We start from the raw sequence: 10,524 nt of genomic DNA, 5'->3' as shown, positions 1-10,524 counted from the left end.
AAGCTGAAACATTGTAAAAACAGCATCTAAAACCTTCTTTTTACGCATGTAAACAAGCGTAATCAACTACCAACCTCTAGTCTCCCTAACATCTCAAGTACCTATACGCTTATCACAGCTATCCTAGCCTTCCACAGTTAACTCCTTCGAGTAGAGTCGGCCTCTGACCATTTTTATCCAGAGCCCCGACACTACTGCATCAGCCCTCGACCATTTTTACCCGAGGCCCCAATGACTTCACCATCTATTGGCCCTTGACCATTTTTACCCAAGGCCCCAATAGCCTTCCTTCTAAAGGACTCCTCGTATCGACCCTCGACCATTTTTACCTGAGGCCTCGATACTCAATTAGTGACGTATCAGTCCCCGACTATTTATACCCGAGGCCCTGACACTCACTCATTCATTTCCTCCAAGAATCCAACTCTCACCAGAGTCTTACTATATACTTTCTTAAGCCATTACCCCTGCATCTTTCTGTTGGGTGTGTTGCCCTAAACTCGTAGTTTGTATTTTGTAAAAACAAAAGTCTATTTAATAAAGTTTTATTCAATAAATTTGTTGTTGAATCATAGCTTTGCATTGTCCAAAATCCAATAAACTAAACATCCAAGGTTATTTGTGATGTAATTGGGACAGTATATATACTGAGTATATAGTTGATATACGGGGTATATATTTGATATACCCCTCATATATGAATGGATAATGTCCCGTGAATAACCTAAAGGGTCTATAGTATATGGATAAGGTTGGGTACCTTATCCTGGCAACACTATGGATACGGCCCACTCTGTAAAGGTTACAGACGACTTGATCCAGGTCGTTCGTATGGAGAATGCGAGTGGGGGTATCCTATACAATGAGTTTGTATAAGACCGGACCACGAAATAGGCAATCTTTAGATGTAACACCGTTAACTAATAGGTTGCTATTTCTTAGGATGACCAGGCAACTCATTCTCAATCTTGAGTGAGTTATGGACTCCTGCCCGTGAGGGCTCGTCCTTTGATCTGTATGGGTGAGAGTGGCCCGAGTCGCCGACTCAACATTCCTACCATTTTTTAGACGAGACCAAGTGGGGAGCTGGGAACATAACTTCACAAGATGAAATTCACTCCTCCCTGACTTTAGGGGAGTAGATGAGTGTTCCCTTAAATGCTGACTCCGGGACTTGAACAAGGGGCCCCACCCTCTCATTGGCCGAGAGGGACTTCCGGTTATTGGTTGGACCATAACCGGGTTGTTCATTAGAGCAGCAGTGGTGTTTAAGGAGTAAGATGTAACTCAGGGGTAAAACTGTAATTTGACCCAACTTGAGTTACGAACACTCGTGAAGGATTGACTCATCATTAATGGTCGAATATCCATGGACACGAAAACATTCTGCAGTGAGAAGAGTGCAACTGCGGGTCTTTAGTGGAATGACCCGTAGTTAACGAATCTAGATTAACTCGGTCAATGAGTTTGACTGATTAATCTTGCATCGTTGAAGCTTCGGATCTGTAGGTCCATTAGGTCCCCTTGCTAGCTCATAACGGGTAAAACGAGGATCAAGTTTTTGGAAGAATTTGAATTGTTCAAATTACTTAAGGGATTATATGTATATTCATACATTATAATATATAGTTAATTATAAATTAAAAACTATATAGTATGAGAGAAATTATTTGAATAAGATTCAAATAAAATTAATATGAATATGATTCATATTAAAACTATAGGTTAAAAATAATGTGCATAAGATGTACATTACAACTATAGGTTATGCGAGAGAAATGTTTTAGAATATGATTCTAATTTTATAATAAATAATTAAGTATTAATTATTTATTTGATTTATATATATATATATATATTAATTAATATGATTAATTAATAAATTAATATATATAATATTAATTATTATATATATATTAATTATTATTATTAATTAATATATAAATTAATAATTAACTCCCCTGCAAAATTGCAGGGGTGGGCAGCTAAGTGACGTGGGGTAACTCCCTACGTCACTGCTTTTTGTTCTTCTTCCTTTGCAGTTCTGCAAAACAAAAGAAAAACAGAACAAAAAAAAGGGACTGCCAATTTCTTTCTCAAGCTCACTCTCTCAAACTCTCCCCCTCATTCCAAACAAGGTGCTCCCACAAGCACGATTCTCGAAATCCAAGAGGATAGCAAGGGAGATATTTTGGTGGTGTTCGTTGGGAAAAAGTTGAAGAAACGTTCTTCTAAGGTAATGGTTTCCCCTGTATTTTCCCTCTTTCAATTTCGATTTTGTATCCCTAAAATCAGCAATGAAAATCCGCTTCTGCTCCGGGAATCACATCCCTTCACTTTCAACTCACAAATACAATTCAGCATGCTTCCACAACATAAACAACATTCTAATAAATGAAATAATAAACCAATCATGCTCTCACAATATAACTTTTCTTAACAATGGCTCCACAATGAGTTTCGTCGCAACAAAGCATAATCAAACAAATTTTAAACCATTGGAGTCCGACATAGTTCACCCAAAACACTTAATATCCGGCATCAATATTCAATAAGCATTACTAAGTATAATAACACACAAGGCACGCCGAACAACTCATGCATATTCAGACAACAAAAATTTCCATAGCAATACTCAGCAGTTTAGCAAAGCAGAAACCACACCATTTTCACCGACACATATCCAACACTACTCCAAGTATACCGATTAACACAACGAGAGTTATTTATGTAACGACCCAGAAATTTCCGCGCACCTCTAGGTCACATGAACTACCCAACTAATCAGTTTTAGCCCCGATTACAACCTGCCAACTTCCTGTGCACATAAACTTATAAAATCAAGCTCCAAACCTCATCAAATTAACGATAAACCAATCTAAAAAAAAACATGCAACAACCTTCGTGAACTACTTCACGAGGCAAGTTTATTATTCAATCTAAATGAATCTAAACAAATGGGATAAAGCTCAAATAGGCACCTAACCCGAGGCATAACTAACAACAAGGGAAAAATCTCCCAATTATTCAAAGGTACATAATCCGTTTATTGGCCACAACATAAGGCCCTAACAAAAGAATTAGACTAAATAAGGAAAACTAAGCAGCCTATAGTCCTCGTTTGTCAGGTCTCCCCCGTCCCATCAGCATGGTCACCCTCGAGTCCTTCACCTGAAACAATCATTGTAGCAGGGGGGGGGGTGAGTACATACAATATACTCCGTAAGTAGCCCTCACCAAGCACTCACAAACATCATGCTCATAACCATAAAGGAAAAACATGCATCGTCATGCTCTATCATTACAGTATGCGAACAACCATAGACATGCTTTACTGGTACATTATATATTCATCCATAAACATGCTCTATAATACCCAATACTAACCACAAACTTTATAAAAACAATTACCGTCCACCTGGCTTCCCGACACCTCAAATACAACTATGATCACCTCAGTTGTTCGAGCTCTTCGAAACCATTCTTTTGGTAGTGTCAGCCCCTGACCATTTATACCCAGAGCCCCGACACTAGTGCATCGACTCTCGACCATTTATATTCGAGGCCTCGATGTCTTACAATCTATTGGCCCTTTACCATTTATACCCAAGGCCCCAATAGTTCTTCTTCCGAAAGACTCCTCGCATCGACCCCCGATCATTTATACCCGAGGCCTCGATACCCAATTAGTGACGTATCAGCCCCCGACCATTTATTCCCGAGGCCCTGACACTCACCCATTCACTTCATAATTTGCAAAACTCCACATATCGTTTCTAGCCTCCAACCAAGATTCCAGTACTAACCCCTTAATAACACCAACCACCACAACGCCCATCAACAACACCACCACTAGTATGATTTCAATGCATCTCACAACTCACCAACACATTTCAGCATGCTTCCACAACATAAACATCATTCTAATAGCAAAACAATAAATCAAGCATGCTTTCACAACATACCAAATCCTAACAACAACGCCACAGTGAGTTTAGTCATAACAGAGCATAGTCAACAAATTTCAAACGATTGGAGCCCGACCCAATTCATCCAAACTCTTAATATCCCACGTCCAAATTCAATAAGCACTGCTAGATATAATAAATATTAATGAGACACACCAAACATTCCATACGAATTCAGACAACGAACATTTCCAAAATAGATTCACTTTAACGAACATTCCCTACAATCATACATCATTCTACAACAGATCTCAGTAGCTCAACAACACAAAATTCACACTATTATCACTGACGGACATTCAACACTAACCAGACATACAAAACTACATAAACAGGAGTTAACTGCACAACCACGCATCAGAACCAATATTACGCATCATAAACAGTACATCGGCAACCAAATAACAAACATCAACGCACGCACCCGCCCCCGTGCTACTTACAAACACTTGTCCTAAAGCTCCTAAGCTCGTTGAGCACTTCCTACTACAAAAGAGCATGATCTCGAGGTTAGTAACCAATTAGAAACATTTAGTTATAAACGAAACCGAGTTTAGGTAGAGTCGTTACCTACTAACCCACACTAAAACAACTTGGGTTAGGAGTGGGTTGACGTCGAAGGGGTTCGGGCTCCCAATCTAAGTTCAAAAGGCCTTAAGCTTGCTGTCCCGACGTCTAAAAGTGATGAGTAATGCTGATTTGGGTCCGATTAGAGGTGGGTCAACGCCGAACCCATGCCGAAAAGAGTGGGTAAATAGATTGAGCTTCGGTTGCGTGTGAGGCAGCGTCAAACTTCACCAGATGGCTACTGTTCACGTTGAAGGGAGTGCTGTTGGGCGTCGGATTTCGGAGGCTGTTCTGCTGCCGCCGTTCGTGGTTCGTGGAGCGTGCCGGCCGATCGTGGAGTCGTCGGAGAGTCGCCGCGCCGTGGTTCGTGCGAAGACGCTGCGCCGCCGTGGAGAGCCGATTCGTGCGCTGCTATTCGCGGAGTCGGGCCGCCGGCGTGGAGCTGTTGTGCCGCTAAGCCGGAGAAGAAGGGGCCACCGGCGTGGGCTGCTCCAAGAAGAAGAAGAAGTTTGGGGGGGGGGGGTTGTCGGTTAGGGCTAGGAATGGGGAAGAAGAAAAAAGGAGGGAAAAGGAAGAAGAAATGAAGGAATGGGCTAGGGTTTTGTCTTTGTTTCCTTCCTTTTTCCCTTTGTTTTAAAAACAAAATAACCCAAAGGGGCCCAATAAGTCCAAGCCCAAAGATAAGAAATCTACCCCCCTCCTAAACGAGACCCATCACACGGGATCCATAAATTATTAATTTAATTGGATTTTATAGCCCCATAAAAATAAATAAATTCAATTAACGTTCACTTTGAAAATTAAAAGAAAAATCTCCCGATTCGAGACTAACTAACCTGAGGGACTCGGGGCTCTGGATAAAAATGGTCAGAGGCCGACTCTACTCGAAGGAGTTAACTGTGGAAGGCTAGGATAGCTGTGATAAGCGTATAGGTACTTGAGATGTTAGGGAGACTAGAGGTTGGTAGTTGATTACGCTTGTTTACATGCGTAAAAAGAAGGTTTTAGATGCTGTTTTTACAATGTTTCAGCTTTGTTTCGGATTTTTCTCGGTCGTTTGAGTTCCAATTCATGCAAAATTCATATATTATGGTTTGTGGTTGGCTTATATTGTATTTATGACATTTTAGGACCATTTGGGAGTGCAAATTAATCAAAAGAAGCAAAAAGACGAAAAAAGCATCATGGGAGGCGCCAGGCGCCTGGGAAGCCTGCAGAAAAACTGGTTTTCTTCCAACTTTGCCCTTAATGAAACGCGTCTTCCAATGCGTTTTGGTGGTTCCAACCGATGCATACGTGTAGAAGAAGTGTTCCACTATCAGTTTGAGCACGATTTGGTAAGTCAAAAGAGTTGGAAATGGGTGATTCACCATCGTTTTAGGACCTACCTAACCAATTCTGCACAGCTATAAATTCCAGCAACTTCTCCACCAAATTCATCAAGCCTTGATTCCTTCTCTTGATCATTTTTAGTGTTTCTTTGTTGCTTTCTAAGTACTTTTGAGTTGCTTTCATTAGTTACTTTTGGTTTTTAAATCCCGAGTACTTTACATTCTTTTATTGAGCTTTGTTTTGTTTCCATTTGTACTTAGTTATTTTCTACTTATTCAAATATATAAAAATTTAGCACTTTGCTTATCTTCCCTTTGCCTTTACTTTATTTTTAGTTAAGAGAGTTGTGTTTTTGGAGGAAAGAGCACGTGACACTCCCCCTTGCTTGAAAGAGAAGGGCGAAGCTCTCAACCCCGATAAAAACTCTCCGTTAGTTAACTTTTGTTTTTCACACATGCATTCCAATTTCAACCATTTTACTTACTATATTTTCTTCAATATGTCTTTCTAAATTCCCGTCTCTAGCCCGGTTATGGATAGTTAGCCTTTTATGTCTAACAAGGGTTGCTAAGAAGTAGTGTTTTTGCTTTCCATTCATTGCTCAACATGTTTTCCCAAAAAGTTAGGATTTAGAGAAGGCCACTGTAAGTCTTAACAAGTCAATACTGAAAAGGTTGCTTATTTGCATTGTTGAGTGGTTAAATCGAGGAGAGGAGTGCCTTAGACGTAAGGGTTCCGCTTAAGTAGCCTAGACATAGGACCTTAACCCGAGGTTGCGACTATTTCCATCCTAAAACTAAGATATATCTCATAATAGACATATTAGGGAATGTCTTAGGACTTTGAACTTGCTTAGACATAAGTCAAGTGAGAAGCGTAGTCGTTGGTTTCTAAAGTAAAATGCATATTGTCCTTAGCATGTCCTTGATTCTTTGTTGGCTAACTTGAAGTAATTCGGGCTAGGTTTTATTATTATAAGTCCAAATCCCAAATCCAAAACCATTATTTGTGACCACTTCCCATTTTACAAGAATCACTCATTTCAACATTCACTATTCTTTAAAACTTCAGAGTTTGGAAATTATTTAGAAGTCCTTGAGGATCGATACTTGGATACTCCATCCATTTTATATTACTCTGACAGGTGTGCGCTTGCATCTATATAATTTTTACCACGCTTAGTGCGTGCGTTCAGCATAAACGCCCAGTCAAGTTTTTGGCGCCCAGCGAATCGTCCGGTTCCTTAACAACTTGGTTTCTTTTGCCAAAATTTCGACAGGTACCTCTTCGTAGCACAAGGACTCATCTAGTTGTAATGGTTCAGGGTCCAAAACGTGCGAAGGGTCATGAATGTACCTCCTCAGCATAGACACGTGAAACACATTGTCAACCGCTGCCAACGATGGTGGCAAAGCCAACCTATACGCGACTGGGCCGATACGTTCCAAAATTTCAAAAGGCCCAATGAACCTTGCACTGAGCTTCCCCTTCTTCCCAAATCGTAAAATTCCCTTCACGGGTGCCACACGAAGAAACACCCGCTCACCTACCACAAACTCGAGCTCCCTTCGCCTGAAGTCTGCGTAACTCTTTTGACGGCTCTATCCAATTTGCATCCTTCCCCTGATCTTTTGAATGGCACTGTTAGTCGCCTGCACCAAATCCGGTCCCAAGAGAACTCTTTCTCCGACTTTGTCCCAATTAACCGGAGACCGACACTCCTTGCCATACAGTGCCTCGTATGGGGCCATCCCAATTGTGGCCTGAATACTGTTATTATAAGCGCTCTATTAGGTAGAGGTACTTGTCCCAACTACCACCAAAGTCTAACATGCAAGCTCTGAGCATGTCCTCTAAAACCTGGTTTACACGCTCCGTCTGGCCATCGGTTTGGGGGTGAAACGTCGTGCTAAAGTCCAACTTAGTGCCCAGGGACTTGTGTAAAGTCCGCCAAAAAGTCGAGGTGAAACGCGGGTCGCGATCGGACACTATGGATACCGGTATACCATGTAGCCTGACAATTTCCTGTAAATACAGTTCCGCCCATTTTTCTACTGTATACGTGGCCTTGCCGGGAATAATGTGAGCAGACTTGGTCAAACGATCTACAACTACCCAAATCACCGTGAATCCCTTAACCGTCCTTGGTAGTCCTGTAATGAAGTCCATAGCCACATCGTCCCACTTCCAAACTGGTATGCTCAAATGTTGTAGCAATCCAGCAGGTCTTTGTCTTGAAGCCTTTACCTGTTGGCATGTAAAACACTTGCTAACAAACTGAGCTATTGTAACGCCCCGAGTCCCTCAGGTTAGTTAGTCTCGAATCAGGAGATTTTTCAATTAATTTTAAATTGATTGTTAATTAAATTTATCTATATTTATCGGGCTCTAAACTCCAATTAAATTCTTAATTACCGGACTCCGTGTGGTGGGTCTTGTTTTAAGGGGGGGATGGACTTCTTTTCTCTTGGGCTTGGGCTTGTTGGGCCTCTATTTAGGTAATATGGTTTTAAAACAAAACAAAAAGAAAAAGAAAAGGAAAACCCTAAGCTCCCTCTTCTCCTTCATTCTTACTCTAGCTCCCCACCACCCCTCTCCTTCTCGTTGTAAAGTGCGGCAGCCACCAGAACGTTTCCCGGCAAAGTGCAGCGGTGGTCGATGACGACACGATGGTGGAGCAGCAACCCACGAGCGGCGGCGCTTCTTCGGATCGGACCGCAACGGCGGCGGCTCCTTTGGATGGAGCAGTGGCAGCGGCGGCGCGACTTCCCCGACGTTCCGGTGGTCTGCAGCAGCGGTGATGCGTTCCCCGGCAGTCTGCAACGAACCAGCACCGCTCCTCCTCGCGGTGGCACACGGCGACGGGCCAGATCCGCGGCAGCGCACAGCGAACGGGCTGTAGAACCGGCGTCGACCTGCTGCTACAATCCGACGAACGACAACTCCAGCGGCAGGGTTTGTGCGTTACAACAGTGTTTAGGACATTTGGAGGTGACCCACATCCGTTCGAAGCTCGATTTAGGCTACCCACACCTTGGCGGGCTAGATCTAGGTGACCCACATCTATACGAAGTCGGTTTTGGTGGTAATGAGTCATTCGAACTCTTTTAGAATTGATTTCGAAGGCTAAATAGTGTACGTAACTTGCTGTATTTTTCTGGTGTGAGGTTGACGCAAAACTTAAAGGCGCGGTTGTGAGTAAGTAGACAAGGGGCGTGTGCGTGCGTTAATGTATGCTAAATGATCTCTAACATGCTGATTTTGTGGCGTTTAATGCTAATTTTGTTACGTCATTGTGCTAAATAATTCTCGTTGTGTTAGTCGATATACTTGGAGTAGTGATGGATATTTGTCGATGAAAATGGTGAGTTTTCTACTTTGCTAAACCGTTGAGTATTGCTGTGGTAATGTTTGTTGCCTGGATATGCATGAATTGTTCGGCGTGTTTTGTGAGCTATTATCCTTAGTAATACTTGTTAAACAATGATGTTGGATATTGAACATGATTAGGTTATTATCTCGTTATTAGAAAGTTGTCTATGTCGTGGAAGCATGCTGAATTGTACTTGTGAGTTGAAAGATGCAGGGTTAGTGGTATAAGAAAGTATATAGTAAGACTCTGGTGAAAGTTGGATTCTTGGAGGGAATGAAAGAGTGGGTGTCAGGGCCTCGGGTATAAATGGTCGGGGGCTGATACGTCACTAATGGAGTGAATGAGTGAGTGTCAGGGCCTCGGGTATAAATGGTCGGGGACTGATACGTCACTAATTGAGTATGGAGGCCTCGGGTAAAAACGGTCGAGGGTTGATACGAGGAGTCCTTTGGAAGGAAGGCTATTGGGGCCTTGGGTAAAAATGGTCAAGGGCCAATAGATGGTGAAGTCATCGGGGCCTCGAGTAAAAATGGTCGAGGGCTGATGCAGCAGTGTCGGGGCTCTGGGTAAAAATGGTCAGGGGCCGACTCTACTCGAAGGAGTTAACTGTGGAAGGCTAGGATAGCTGTGATAAGCGTAGAGGTACTTGAAATGTTAGGGAGACTAAAGGTTGGTAGTTAATGTGTTCTTGGTTGTGGTTGTCACCAAATTTTATGGAATGTGTTTATGTTTGAATGCATAATGTATTGAAAAGCATGACTATGAATGTTTCTTGATATAGTTGAGCATGATGTGTGTGTGTGTTGGTAAGGGCTACTTACGGAGTATATTTTATATACTCACCCCCCTCTACAATGATTGTTTCAGGTGATGGACACGTGGGCGACCATGGTGATTGGACGGAGGAGACATGACGAGCGAGGACCATAGGCTTCTTAGTCACTCTTGATTAGCTTAAGTGATTAGTTAAGACCTTATGTTAGGGTCAATAAACTATTTGTTCGTATTTGAATATTTGGGAGATTCCCTCTTGTTGTTAGTTTCATTTTGGGATAGGTGCCTATTTTAGTTTTATTCCATGCATTGAGTTTTGCCTAGTTTGAATAATAAACTTGCCTCGTGGGGTGGTCCACGAATGTGGTTGAATGATATTCTATGAGATTGAGTTATCGTTAAATTGATGAGAATTGGAACTTGATTATATATATATTTGTTTGTATAGGGAGTTGGCATGACGTATTTGGGGGTTAAGTTTAATTAGTTGGGTAGTTAACATGACCTAGA

Source organism: Momordica charantia (genome assembly GCF_013281855.1).
Source record: "Momordica charantia cultivar OHB3-1 chromosome 4 unlocalized genomic scaffold, Mcharantia_2.0 BLBB01000004.1, whole genome shotgun sequence".
In the NCBI taxonomy this organism is placed as follows: Eukaryota; Viridiplantae; Streptophyta; class Magnoliopsida; order Cucurbitales; family Cucurbitaceae; genus Momordica; species Momordica charantia.
This window is presented reverse-complemented; position numbering follows the sequence as displayed.